At 38.2% G+C, this 14945-nt stretch overlaps 2 non-coding genes across 2 annotated transcripts; both read right to left on the bottom strand.

Moving 5' to 3' along the window:
* Positions 1-216: 216 nt before the first annotated feature.
* Positions 217-324, bottom strand: LOC112781016 (small nucleolar RNA R71). The gene has a single exon (XR_003191817.1). It is a non-coding gene; the product is annotated as a small nucleolar RNA R71 (small nucleolar RNA).
* A 7984-nt stretch (positions 325-8308) lies between these two features.
* On the bottom strand, positions 8309-8416 carry LOC112780994 (small nucleolar RNA R71). The gene has a single exon (XR_003191795.1). It is a non-coding gene; the product is annotated as a small nucleolar RNA R71 (small nucleolar RNA).
* Between the last annotated feature and the right edge of the window lie 6529 nt (positions 8417-14945).

Genomic DNA, 14945 nt, shown 5'->3' with positions numbered 1-14945 from the left:
GATCCTTTTCAGTTTTTAACTGAATTCTTGCAGATATGTGATACTGTTAAGACTAATGGAGTAGATCCTGAAGTCTACAGGCTCATGCTTTTACCCTTTGCTGTAAGAGACAGAGCTAGATTATGGTTGGATTCTCAACCCAAAGACAGCCTGAACTCTTGGGATAAGTTGGTCACGGCTTTCTTAGCCAAGTACTTTCCTCCTCAAAAGCTGAGCAAGCTTAGAGCTAATGTTCAAACCTTCAGACAGAAAGAAGGTGAATCCCTCTATGAAGCTTGGGAAAGATACAAACAGTTGACCAAAAAGTGTCCTTCTGACATGCTTTCAGAATGGACCATCCTGGATATATTCTATGATGGTTTATTTGAGCTATCAAAGATGTCACTGGACACTTCTGCAGGTGGATCCATTCACCTAAAGAAAACGCCTGCAGAAGCTCAAGAACTCATTGACATGGTTGCTAATAACCAGTTCATGTACACTTCTGAAAGGAATCCTGTGAGTAATGGGACGCCTATGAAGAAGGGAGTTCTTGAAGTTGATACTCTGAATGCCATATTGGCTCAGAACAAAATATTGACTCAGCAAGTCAATATGATCTCTCAGAGTCTGCATGGAATGCAAGCTGCATCCAACAGTACTCAAGAGGCTTCTTATGCAGAAGAAGCTTATGATCCTGAGAACCCTGCAATAGCAGAGGTAAATTACTTAGGTGAACCTTATGGAAACACCTATAACTTATCATGGAGAAATCACCCCAATTTCTCATGGAAGGATCAAAAGCCTCAACAAGGCTTTAATAATGGTGGAAGAAACAGGTTTAACAATAATAAACCTTTTCCATCATCCACTCAGCAACAGACAGAGAACTCTGAACAAAATGCTTCTAATTTAGCAAATCTAGTCTCTGATCTATCTAAGGCCACTGTGAGTTTCATGAATGAAACCAGGTCTTCCATTAGAAATTTGGAAGCACAAGTGGGCCAGCTGAGTAAAAGGATCACTGAAATCCCTCCAAGTACTCTCCCAAGCAATACAGAAGAGAATCCAAAAGGAGAGTGCAAGGCCATTGACATAAGCACCATGGCCGAACCTGTGAGGAGAGGAGAGGATGTGAATCCCAAGGAGGAAGACCTCCTGGGACGTCCAGTGGTCAATAAGGAGCTTCCCTCTGAGGAACCAAAGGACTCTGAGGCTCATCTAGAGACCATAGAGATTCCATTGAACCTCCTTATACCCTTTATGAGCTCTGATGAGTATTCCTCTTCTGAAGAGAATGAGGATGTTACTGAAGAGCAAACTGCCAAGTTTCTTGGTGCAATCATGAAGCTGAATGCCAAATTATTTGGCATTGATACTTGGGAAGTTGAACCTCCCTTGTTCATCAATGAACTAAGTGATTTGGATCAACTGACATTGCCTCAGAAGAGACAGGATCCTGAAAAGTTCATAATACCCTGTACCATAGGCACCATGATCTTTAAGGCTCTGTGTGACCTTGGTTCAGGGATAATCCTCATGCCCCTCTCTGTAATAGAGAAACTGGAAATCTATGGGGTGCAAGCTGCTAAAATCTCATTAGAGATGGCAGACAGTTCAAGAAAACAGGCTTATGGACAAGTAGAGGACGTGTTAGTAAAGGTTGAAGGCCTTTACATCCCTGCTGATTTCATAGTCCTGGATACTGGAAAGGAAGAGGATGAATCCATCATCCTAGGAAGACCTTTCCTGGCCACAGCAAGAGCTGTGATTGATGTTGACAGAGGTGAAATAGTCCTTCAATGGAATGAGGACTCCCTTGTGTTTAAAACTCAAGGATCTCCCTCTGCAATCATGGAGAGGAAGCAGAAAAAGCTTCTCTCAAAGCAGAGTCAACCAGAGCCCTCACAGTCAAACTCTAAGTTTGGTGTTGGGAGGCCACAACCAAACTCTAAGTTTGGTGTTGAACTCCCATATCCAAGCTCTAAGTTTGGTGTTGGAGAGTTTCAACAATGCTCTAAACATCTGTGAGGCTCCATGAGAGCCCACTGTCAAGCTATTGACATTAAAGAAGCGCTTGTTGGGAGGCAACCCAATGTTTATTTATCTAATTTTGTTTTTGTTTTTCATGTTTTATGATCATGTGGAGTCACAAAATAAATATAAAAATTGAAAACGGAATCAAAAACAGCAGAAGAAAAATCACACCCTGGAGGAGCATTTGTCTGGCGTTCAAACGCCAGAATAGAGCATGGTTCTGGCGCTGAACGCCCAGAATGGGTAGCGTCCTGGCGCTGAACGCCCAGAACAAGCATGGTTCTGGCATTCAACGCCAGAAATGGCAGCAAATGGGCGTTGAACGCCCAAAATGGGCACCAACCTGGCGCTGAACGCCCAGAGTTGTGTGCAAGGGCATTTTACATGCCTAAATTGGTGCAGGGATGTAAATGCCTTGACACCTCAGGATCTGTGGACCCCACAGGATCATCCCAGGATCTGTGGACCCTACAGGATCCCCACCTACCTCATCATCTCTCTTTCCATTCATGATCATCCCTTCTGTTTTCCATTTACCACTCACATCCATACACCCACTACCTTCAAAATTCAACATCTCTCTCCCACCCAATCCCACCCATATGGCCGAATACACACTCCCATCCATCTCCTCCATATCTTCTTCTTATTCTTCTACTCTTTCTTCTTTTGCTCGAGGGCGAGCAACATTCTAAGTTTGGTGTGGTAAAAGCATAGCTTTTTTGTTTTTTCCATAACCATTGATGGCACCTAAGGCCAGAGAAACCTCTAGAAAGAGGAAAGGGAAGACAAAAGCTTCCATCAAGGGTCTATAGCTCAGTGGTAGAACATTTGACTGCAAATCAAGAGATCCCTGAGATACCTCAGGGGATACATTTTCTTCCACACAATTATTGGAAGCAACTAAGGGTGGAACATCAAGAGTACTCCATCATCCTTCATGAAATCAGAGAGGATCTAAAAGCAATGAGGGAGGAGCAACAAAGACAAGGAAGAGACATAGAAGAGCTCAAGGACATCATTGGTTCCTCAAGAAGGAAACGCCACCATCACTAAGGTGGATTCATTCCTTGTTCTTATTTCTTCTGTTTTTCGTTTTCTATGTTATGTGCTTATCTGTGTTTGTGTCTTCATTACATGATCATTAGTAGTTAGTAACTATGTCTTAAAGTTATGAATGTCCTATGAATCCATCACCTCTCTTAAATGAAAAATGTTTTAATTCAAAAGAACAAGAAGTACATGAGTTTCGAATTTATCCTTGAACTTAGCTTAATTATATTGATGTGGTGACAATGCTTCTTGTTTTCTGAATGTATGCTTGAACAGTGCATATGTCTTTTGAAGTTGTTGTTTAAGAATGTTAAATATGTTGGCTCTTGAAAGAATGATGACTAGGAGACATGTTATTTGATAATCTGAAAAATCATAAAAATGATTCTTGAAGCAAGAAAAAGCAGCAAAGAACAAAGCTTGCAGAAAAAAAAAATTTAGGCAAAAAAAAAATATAGAAAGAAAAAGAAAAAAAGCAAGCAGATAAAGCCAAAAGCTCTTAAAACCAAGAGGCAAGAGCAAAAAGCCAATAACCCTTAAAACCAAAAGGCAAGGGCAATAAAAAGGATTCCAAGGCTTTGAGCATCAGTGGATAGGAGGGCCTAAAAGGAATAAAATCCTGGTCTAAGCGGCTAAACCAAGCTGTCCCTAACCATGTGCTTGTGGCGTGTAGGTGTCAAGTGAAAACTTGAGACTGAGCGGTTAAAGTCAAGGTCCAAAGCAAAAAAAGAGTGTGCTTAAGAACCCTGGACACCTCTAATTGGGGACTTTAGCAAAGCTGAGTCACAATCTGAAAAGGTTCACCCAATTATGTGTCTGTGGCATTTATGTATCCGGTGGTAATATTGGAAAACAAAGTGCTTAGGGCCACGGCCAAGACTCATAAAGAAGCTGTGTTCAAAAATCATCATACTGAACTAGGAGAGTCAATAACACTATTCAAAATCTGAAGTTCCTATAGATGCCAATCATTCTGAACCTCAATGGATAAAGTGAGATGCCAAAACTATTCAAGAGGCAAAAAGCTATAAGTCCCGCTCATATGATTGAAGCTATGTTTCATTGATAGTTTGGAATTTATAGTATATTCTCTTTTTTTTATCCTATTTGATTTTCAGTTGCTTGGGGACAAGCAACAATTTAAGTTTGGTGTTGTGATGAGGGGATAATTTATACGCTTTTTGGCATTGTTTTTAGTATGTTTTTAGTAGGATCTAGTTACTTTTAGGGATGTTTTCATTAGTTTTTATGTTAAATTCACATTTCTGGACTTTAATATGAGTTTGTGTGTTTTTCTGTGATTTCAGGTATTTTCTGGCTGAAATTGAGGGACTTGAGCAGAAATCAGATTCAGAGGTTGAAGAAGGACTACTGATGCTGTTGGATTCTGACCTCCCTTCTCTAAAAGTAGATTTTCTGGAGCTACAGAACTCGAAATGGCGCGCTTCCAATTGTGTTGGAAAGTAGACATTCAGGACTTTTCAGAAATATATAATAGTCCATACTTTGACCAAGAATAGACGACGTAAACTGGCGTTCAACGCCAGCTTTCTACCCAAATCTGGCGTCCAGCGCCAGAAAAGGAGCCAAAACCAGAGTTGAACGCCCAAACTGGCACAAAAGCTGGCGTTCAACTCCAAGAAGGACCTCTGCACGTGTAACACTCAAAGCCCAGCCCAAGCACACACCAAGTGGGCCCCGGAAGTGGATTTATGCATCAATTACTTACTCATGTAAACCCTAGTAGCTAGTTTATTATAAATAGGACCTCTTACTATTGTATTAGATCCTGGATTGTATTTTGATCCTGTGATCACGTTTTAGGGGGCTGGCCATCTCGGCCATGCCTTGACTTTCACTTATGTATTTTTAACGGTAGAGTTTCTACACTCCATAGATTAAGGTGTGGAGCTCTGCTGTTCCTCAAAGATTTTATGCAAGTACTACTGTTTTCTATTCAATTCATCTTATTTCGCTTCTAAGATATCCATTCGCACCCAAGAACGTGATGAAGGTGATGATTATGTGTGACGCTCATCACCATCTCCCCTATGAACACGTGCCTGACAAACACTTCCGTTCTACATGAAATAAGCTAGAATGAATATCTCTTAGATCTCTTAACCGGAATCTTCTTGGCGTAAGCTAGAATGATGGCGGCATTCAAGAGAATCCGGAAAGTCTAAACCTTGTCTGTGGTATTCCGAGTAGGATTCAATGATTGAATGACTGTGACAAGCTTCAAACTCGCGATTGTTGGGCGTTAGTGACAGACGCAAAAGGAGGGTGAATCCTATTCTAGCATGATCGAGAATCGACAGATGAATAGCCGTGCCGTGACAGGGTGCGTGAGCATATTATTCACTGAGAGGAGGGGATGTAGCCACTGACAACGGTGATGCCCTTGCATAAAGCCAGCCATGGAAAGGATTAAGACTGATTGGATGTAGATAGCAGGAAAGCAGAGGTTCAGAGGAACGAAAGCATCTCCATTCGCTTATCTGAAATTCCTACCAATGAATTACATAAGTATTTCTATCCCTATTTTATTATATTAAATTCGAAAACACCATTATCCATTTATATCTGCCTAACTGAGATTTGCAAGGTGACCATAGCTTGCTTCATACCAACAATCTCCGTGGGATTCGACCCTTACTCACGTAAGGTATTACTTGGACGACCCAGTGCACTTGCTGCTTAGTTGTATCGAAGTTGTGAACCATGGTATTGGCACCATGTTCTTGGCGCCATTGCCAGGGAAAGAAAGAGCCATGAATTTTACATAATCAAAGTGTAATCACGATTGCGCGTACCAAGTTGCTCACGTTGCCAGGGATTGTTTGAGCCTGGATATCACAATTTCGTGCACCAAGTTTTTGGCGCCGTTGCCGGGGATTGTTCGAGTTTGGACAACTGACGGTTCATCCTGTTGCTCAGATTAGGTAATTTTCTTTTTGTTTTCTTTTCAAAAATTTTTCAAAAATATTTCAAAATTTTCTCACCTGTTTTCGAAAAAATATATTTTTATTCAAAATTTTTAAGAACGAATTCTAGTGTTTCATGAAGCATGTGAAGCCTGGCTGGCTGTAAAGCCATGTCTAATTCCTTTGGGAATGAGTATGTCAGGCGTGTCATGTCTGAGTTACATACTAAAGCTTGGATGGCTATTAAGCCATGCCTGACCCTTTGATTGGAGCTTTAGAGCATAAGATTCCTGGATTTCATATTAAAAAATTTTGGAATCCTTATTTTCTTTTTCAAAAGAATTTTTCAAAAAATATAAAATAAAAATCCAAAAAAATTAGAACATCATAAAAATCAAAAATATTTTTGTGTTTCTTGTTTGAGTCTTGAGTCATATCATAAGTTTGGTGTCACTTGCATATGCATCTTACATTTTTCCAAAATTTCATGCATTCATAGTGTTCTTCATGATCTTCAAGTTGTTCTTGGTAAGTCTTCTTGTTTGATCTTGATGATTTTTTGTTTTGTGTCTTTTCATGTTTATCATATGCACTCTTGAATTCTTAGTGCCTAAGCATTAAAGAATTCTAAGTTTGGTGTCTTACATGTTTTCTTTGCATCAAAAATTTTTCAAAAATATGTTCTTGATGTTCATCTTGACATTCAAAGTGTTCTTGGTGTTCATCTTGACACTCATATCATTCATGCATGCATTCATTGTTTTGATCTAAAAATTTCATGCATTGCATCATTTTTCTTGTTTTTCCCTTGCATCATAAAAATTCAAAAAATCAAAAAAAATATCTTTCCCTTTTTCTCTCATCAAATTCGAAAATTTGAGTTGACTTTTTCAAAAATTTTTAAAATCAAGTTGTTTCTTATGAGTCAAATCAAATTTTCAATTTGAAAATCTTATCTTTTTCAAAATCTTTTTCAAAAATCAAATCTTTTTCAAAATTCTTAGTTATTTTCGAAAATTCAAAAAAATATTTTTCAAAAATCTTTTTCTTATTTTTATACCAAATTTTCGAAAATAACAATAACAATTAATGTTTTGATTCAAAAATTTCAAGTTTGTTACTTGCTTGTTAAGAAAGATCCAAACTTTGAGTTCTAGAATCATATCTTGTGATTTCTTGTGAATCAAGTCATTAATTGTGATTTTTAAAAAAATCAAATCTTTTTCAAAACTAATCTCAATCATATCTTTTCAAAATATCTTCTCATCTTATCTTTTTTTTTCAAAAATCTAATTTCAAAATATCTTTTCTAACTTCCTAACTTCTTATCTTTTCAAAATTTGTTTCAACTAACTAACTAACTTTTTGTTTGTTTCTTAACTTTTTCAAAACTACCTAACTAACTCTCTCTCTCTCTAATTTTCGAAAATATCTTCCTTTTTTTCAAAAATTTCTTTTTAATTAACTAATTATTCTTATATTTATTTTTAATTTTAAAAAAAAATTTCGAAAAAAATACTAACAATTTTCAAAAACCATTTTCGAAAATCACTAACTCTTTTTCAAAATAATTTTCGAAAAGTATCCCTCCCCCATCTTATTCTATTTATTCATTCATATCCTAACATCTCATCTCACATCTCTGCCATCCTCACAGTTGTGTTTCTTCCATTATATTACATTCTTTGTCTCCCCCCTCTTCTTCTACTCACACAGGGATCCCTATACTGTGGTATAAAGAATCTCTATTATTATTATTATTTTTCTGTGCCCTCTTCTTTGTCATATGAGAAGGAGCAAGGATAAGAACATTCTTGTGGAAGCAGATCCAGAACCTGAAAGGACTCTGAAGAGAAAATTAAGAGAAGCTAAATTACAACAATCCAGAAATAACCTTTCAGAAATTTTCGAACAGAAAAAGGAGATGGCAGCCGAAAATAATAATAATGTAAGGAAGTGACTTTACTGCACCTAATTCCAATTTACATGGAAGAAGCATCTCCATTCCTGCCATTGGAGCAAACAACTTTGAGCTGAAACCTCAATTAGTTTCTCTGATGCAGCAGAACTGCAAGTTTCATGGACTTCCATCTGAAGATCCTTTTCAGTTTTTAACTGAATTCTTGCAGATATGTGATACTGTTAAGACTAATGGAGTAGATCCTGAAGTCTATAGGCTCATGCTTTTCCCCTTTACTGTAAGAGACAGAGCTAGATTATGGTTGGATTCTCAACCCAAAGACAGCCTGAACTCTTGGGATAAGCTGGTCACGGCTTTCTTAGCCAAGTACTTTCATCCTCAAAAGCTGAGCAAGCTTAGAGCTGATGTTCAAACCTTAAGACAGAAAGAAGGTGAATCCCTCTATGAAGCTTGGGAAAGATACAAACAGTTGACCAAAAAGTGTCCTTCTGACATGCTTTCAGAATGGACCATCCTGGATATATTCTATGATGGTTTATCTGAGCTATCAAAGATGTCATTGGACACTTTTGCAGGTAGATCCATTCACCTAAAGAAAACGCCTGCAGAAGCTCAAGAACTCATTGACATGGTTGCTAATAACCAGTTCATGTACACTTCTGAAAGGAATCCTGTGAGTAATGGGACGCCTATGAAGAAGGGAGTTCTTGAAGTTGATACTCTGAATGCCATATTGGCTCAGAACAAAATATTGACTCAGCAAGTCAATATGATCTCTCAGAGTCTGCATGGAATGCAAGCTGCATCCAACAGTACTCAAGAGGCTTCTTATGCAGAAGAAGCTTATGATCCTGAGAACCCTGCAATAGCAGAGGTAAATTACTTAGGTGAACCTTATGGAAACACCTATAACTCATCATGGAGAAATCACTCCAATTTCTCATGGAAGGATCAAAAGCCTCAACAAGGCTTTAATAATGGTGGAAGAAACAGGTTTAACAATAATAAACCTTTTCCATCATCCACTCAGCAACAGACAGAGAACTCTGAACAAAATGCTTCTAATTTAGCAAATCTAGTCTCTGATCTATCTAAGGCCACTGTGAGTTTCATGAATGAAACCAGGTCTTCCATTAGAAATTTGGAAGCACAAGTGGGCCAGCTGAGTAAAAGGATCACTGAAATCCCTCCAAGTACTCTCCCAAGCAATACAGAAGAGAATCCAAAAGGAGAGTGCAAGGCCATTGACATAAGCACCATGGCCGAACCTGTGAGGAGAGGAGAGGACGTGAATCCCAAGGAGGAAGACCTCCTGGGACGTCCAGTGGTCAATAAGGAGCTTCCCTCCGAGGAACCAAAGGACTCTGAGGCTCATCTAGAGACCATAGAGATTCCATTGAACCTTCTTATACCCTTCATGAGCTCTGATGAGTATTCCTCTTTTGAAGAGAATGAGGATGTTACTAAAGGGCAAACTGCCAAGTTTCTTGGTGCAATCATGAAGCTGAATGCCAAATTATTTGGCATTGATACTTGGGAAGTTGAACCTCCCTTGTTCATCAATGAACTAAGTGATCTGGATCAACTGACATTGCCTCAGAAGAGACAGGATCCTGGAAAGTTCATAATACCCTGTACCATAGGCACCATGATCTTTAAGGCTCTGTGTGACCTTGGTTCAGGGATAAACCTCATGCCCCTCTCTGTAATAGAGAAACTGGGAATCTATGGGGTGCAAGCTGCTAAAATCTCATTAGAGATGGCAGACAATTCAAGAAAACAGGCTTATGGACAAGTAGAGGACGTGTTAGTAAAGGTTGAAGGCCTTTACATCCCTGCTGATTTCATAGTCCTGGATACTGGAAAGGAAGAGGATGAATCCATCATCCTAGGAAGACCTTTCTTGGCCACAGCAAGAGCTGTGATTGATGTTGACAGAGGTGAAATAGTCCTTCAATGGAATGAGGACTCCCTTGTGTTTAAAACTCAAGGATCTCCCTCTGCAATCATGGAGAGGAAGCAGAAAAAGCTTCTCTCAAAGCAGAGTCAACCAGAGCCCTCACAGTCAAACTCTAAGTTTGGTGTTGGGAGGCCACAACCAAACTCTAAGTTTGGTGTTGAACTCCCATATCCAAACTCTAAGTTTGGTGTTGGAGAGTTTCAACAATGCTCTAAACATCTGTGAGGCTCCATGAGAGCCCACTGTCAAGCTATTGACATTAAAGAAGCGCTTGTTGGGAGGCAACCCCAATGTTTATTTATCTAATTTTGTTTTTGTTTTTCAAGTTTTATGATCATGTGGAGTCACAAAATAAATATAAAAATTGAAAACGGAATCAAAAACAGCAGAAGAAAAATCACACTCTGGAAGAGCATTTGTCTGGCGTTCAAACGCCAGAACAGAGCATGGTTCTGGCGCTGAACGCCCAGAATGGGCAGCATCCTGGCGCTGAACGCCCAGAACAAGCATGGTTCTGGCGTTCAACGCCAGAAATGGCAGCAAATGGGCGTTGAACGCCCAAAATGGGCACCAACCTGGCGCTGAACGCCCAGAGTTGTGTGCAAGGGCATTTTACATGCCTAAATTGGTGCAGGGATGTAAATGCCTTGACACCTCAGGATCTGTGGATCCCACAGGATCATCCCAGGATCTGTGGACCCCACAGGATCCCCACCTACCTCATCATCTCTCTTTCCATTCATGATCATCCCTTCTGTTTTCCATTTACCACTCACATCCATACACCCACTACCTTCAAAATTCAACATCTCTCTCCCACCCAATCCCACCCATATGGCCGAATACACACTCCCATCCATCTCCTCCATATCTTCTTCTTATTCTTCTACTCTTTCTTCTTTTGCTCGAGGGCGAGCAACATTCTAAGTTTGGTGTGGTAAAAGCATAGCTTTTTTGTTTTTTCCATAACCATTGATGGCACCTAAGGCCAGAGAAACCTCTAGAAAGAGGAAAGGGAAGACAAAAGCTTCCATCAAGGGTCTATAGCTCAGTGGTAGAACATTTGACTGCAAATCAAGAGATCCCTGAGATACCTCAGGGGATACATTTTCTTCCACACAATTATTGGAAGCAACTAAGGGTGGAACATCAAGAGTACTCCATCATCCTTCATGAAATCAGAGAGGATCTAAAAGCAATGAGGGAGGAGCAACAAAGACAAGGAAGAGACATAGAAGAGCTCAAGGACATCATTGGTTCCTCAAGAAGGAAACGCCACCATCACTAAGGTGGATTCATTCCTTGTTCTTATTTCTTCTGTTTTTCGTTTTCTATGTTATGTGCTTATCTGTGTTTGTGTCTTCATTACATGATCATTAGTAGTTAGTAACTATGTCTTAAAGTTATGAATGTCCTATGAATCCATCACCTCTCTTAAATGAAAAATGTTTTAATTCAAAAGAACAAGAAGTACATGAGTTTCGAATTTATCCTTGAACTTAGCTTAATTATATTGATGTGGTGACAATGCTTCTTGTTTTCTGAATGTATGATTGAACAGTGCATATGTCTTTTGAAGTTGTTGTTTAAGAATGTTAAATATGTTGGCTCTTGAAAGAATGATGACTAGGAGACATGTTATTTGATAATCTGAAAAATCATAAAAATGATTCTTGAAGCAAGAAAAAGCAGCAAAGAAAACTTGAGACTGAGCGGTTAAAGTCAAGGTCCAAAGCAAAAAAAGAGTGTGCTTAAGAACCCTGGACACCTCTAATTGGGGACTTTAGCAAAGCTGAGTCACAATTTGAAAAGGTTCACCCAATTATGTGTCTGTGGCATTTATGTATCCGGTGGTAATATTGGAAAACAAAGTGCTTAGGGCCACGGCCAAGACTCATAAAGAAGCTGTGTTCAAGAATTATCATACTGAACTAGGAGAGTCAATACCACTATTCAAAATCTGAAGTTCCTATAGATGCCAATCATTCTGAACCTCAATGGATAAAGTGAGATGCCAAAACTATTCAAGAGGCAAAAAGCTATAAGTCCCGCTCATATGATTGAAGCTATGTTTCATTGATAGTTTGGAATTTATAGTATATTCTCTTCTTTTTATCCTATTTGATTTTCAGTTGCTTGGGGACAAGCAACAATTTAAGTTTGGTGTTGTGATGAGCGGATAATTTATACGCTTTTTGGCATTGTTTTTAGTATGTTTTTAGTAGGATCTAGTTACTTTTAGGGATGTTTTCATTAGTTTTTATGTTAAATTCACATTTCTGGACTTTACTATGAGTTTGTGTATTTTTCTGTGATTTCAGGTATTTTCTGGCTGAAATTGAGGGACTTGAGCAGAAATCAGATTCAGAGGTTGAAGAAGGACTGCTGATGCTGTTGGATTCTGACCTCCCTGCACTCAAAGTGGATTTTCTGGAGCTACAGAACTCGAAATGGCACGCTTCCAATTGAGTTGGAAAGTAGACATCCAGGGCTTTTCAGAAATATATAATAGTCTATACTTTGACCAAGAATAGATGACGTAAACTGGCGTTCAACGCCAGCTTTCTACCCAAATCTGGCGTCCAGCGCCAGAAAAGGAGCCAAAACCAGAGTTGAACGCCCAAACTGGCACAAAAGCTGGCGTTCAACTCCAAGAAGGACCTCTGCATGTGTAACACTCCAAGCCCAGCCCAAGCACACACCAAGTGGGCCCCGGAAGTGGATTTATGCATCAATTACTTACTCATGTAAACCCTAGTAGCTAGTTTATTATAAATAGGACCTCTTACTATTGTATTAGATCCTGGATTGTATTTTGATCCTGTGATCACGTTTTAGGGGGTTGGCCATCTCCTCCATGCCTTGACTTTCACTTATGTATTTTTAACGGTAGAGTTTCTACACTCCATAGATTAAGGTGTGGAGCTCTGCTATTCCTCAAAGATTTATGCAAGTACTACTGTTTTCTATTCAATTCATCTTATTTCGCTTCTAAGATATCCATTCGCACCCAAGAACGTGATGAAGGTGATGATTATGTGTGACGCTCATCACCATCTCCCCTATGAACACGTGCCTGACAAACACTTCCGTTCTACATGAAATAAGCTAGAATGAATATCTCTTAGATCTCTTAACCGGAATCTTCATGGCGTAAGCTAGAATGATGGCGGCATTCAAGAGAATCCGGAAAGTCTAAACCTTGTCTGTGGTATTCCGAGTAGGATTCAATGATTGAATGACTGTGACGAGCTTCAAACTCGTGATTGTTGGGCGTTAGTGACAGACGCAAAAGGAGGGTGAATCCTATTCCAGCATGATCGAGAACCGACAGATGAATAGCCGTGCCGTGACAGGGTGCGTGAGCATATTATTCACTGAGAGGAGGGGATGTAGCCACTGACAACAGTGATGCCCTTGCATAAAGCCAGCCATGGAAAGGAGTAAGACTGATTGGATGAAGATAGCAGGAAAGCAGAGGTTCAGAGGAACGAAAGCATCTCCATTCGCTTATCTGAAATTCCTACCAATGAATTACATAAGTATTTCTATCCCTATTTTATTATATTAAATTCGAAAACACCATTATCCATTTATATCTGCCTAACTGAGATTTGCAAGGTGACCATAGCTTGCTTCATACCAACAATCTCCGTGGGATTCGACCCTTACTCACGTAAGGTATTACTTGGACGACCCAGTGCACTTGCTGGTTAGTTGTATCGAAGTTGTGAACCATGGTATTGGCACCATGTTCTTGGCGCCATTGCCAGGGAAAGAAAGAGCCATGAATTTTACATAATCAAAGTGTAATCACGATTGCGCGTACCAAGTTGCTCACGTTGCCAGGGATTATTTGAGCCTAGATATCACAATTTCGTGCACCACATGCCCAACTACAACAAATTTAGAAGGAACTGGTAATGAATATACTATTTTACAAAGACAACGTCTCTAGAAGTGTGGTAAATGGCGTATTTAATGTGCCGCGTTGCTATGTGGAAGATAAGGGCAAGAAAAAGAAGACTAAAGACCCTTGAACGAATTCGAAGACAAAATCGCTAATTTGAAGAGCGCAAAGGGCATCATAAACTAAACGAACTATAAATAGTAACTTAGGATATGCATTGAAGTGTGTGGATTTACTGTTAAAATTATTTAAGGGTTTTATGGATATTATTAAAAAAAAATACTTATGGATGTTAATGGATTAAAAAAAAGAATACACCTTTTTGATAAGTTAGCTATACTTGAGAACCTAACATTCATGCTATATATATATATATATATATATATATATATATATATATATATATATATATATATATATATATATATATACACGCGACGAGTAATGAAATTTCTAAGAGTATCCTATGCTATACTTTAATTCTTTTTTAGTTGCAAACTCTTAAAACCAGTTTAAGATATTTTGTTTTGAAAGAGTCTCATGCATGTAAAAGATAAAAATATTATATTCCTTTAGTTTTAAAAGTTTGAATCGATAGATATTTTTTTATTTCGGATGTTATGTAGCTGAGGTAATGCACGTTATAAATATATAAAAGTGAACATTATATATAATAAATTATAGATTTTTTTTTTTATGTACGAGCCAATTTTTTACTTCAATTTTAAAATTTATTTAAGCACTAATTTATCATCATGATCAAATTATCAATTGAACATTTTATATTCAATGTTAACTATATTCTGATTTATTTACAATAATAATGATTAACAAACTTTTTAACAAGTAAAAAGAAATAATAAAGGTACAAAAGAATAAAATAAATAAAATATTTCTATTTTATTGACCCGAATATATTATTATATTTTATTTAATAATGATATATGAAATTATAACAAGGGAGTATATAAAATATATAAAACAAACCAACTAAACCACCAATATTATAGAGATGTTAAAATCAAATATCATAGTCTATAAGCCAAGTATGACAACTCAAATAAATACAAAAAAGATGTTAAAATCAAATATCATAGTCTATAAGCCAAGTATGACAACTCAAATAAATACAAAAAAGATCAAATTATAAAGTAATAA

Source organism: Arachis hypogaea, chromosome 19, assembly GCF_003086295.3.
Source record: "Arachis hypogaea cultivar Tifrunner chromosome 19, arahy.Tifrunner.gnm2.J5K5, whole genome shotgun sequence".
Classification (NCBI taxonomy): Eukaryota; Viridiplantae; Streptophyta; class Magnoliopsida; order Fabales; family Fabaceae; genus Arachis; species Arachis hypogaea.
Note: the sequence above shows the minus strand (reverse complement) of the source record. Positions and strands in the feature narration are given on the sequence as shown.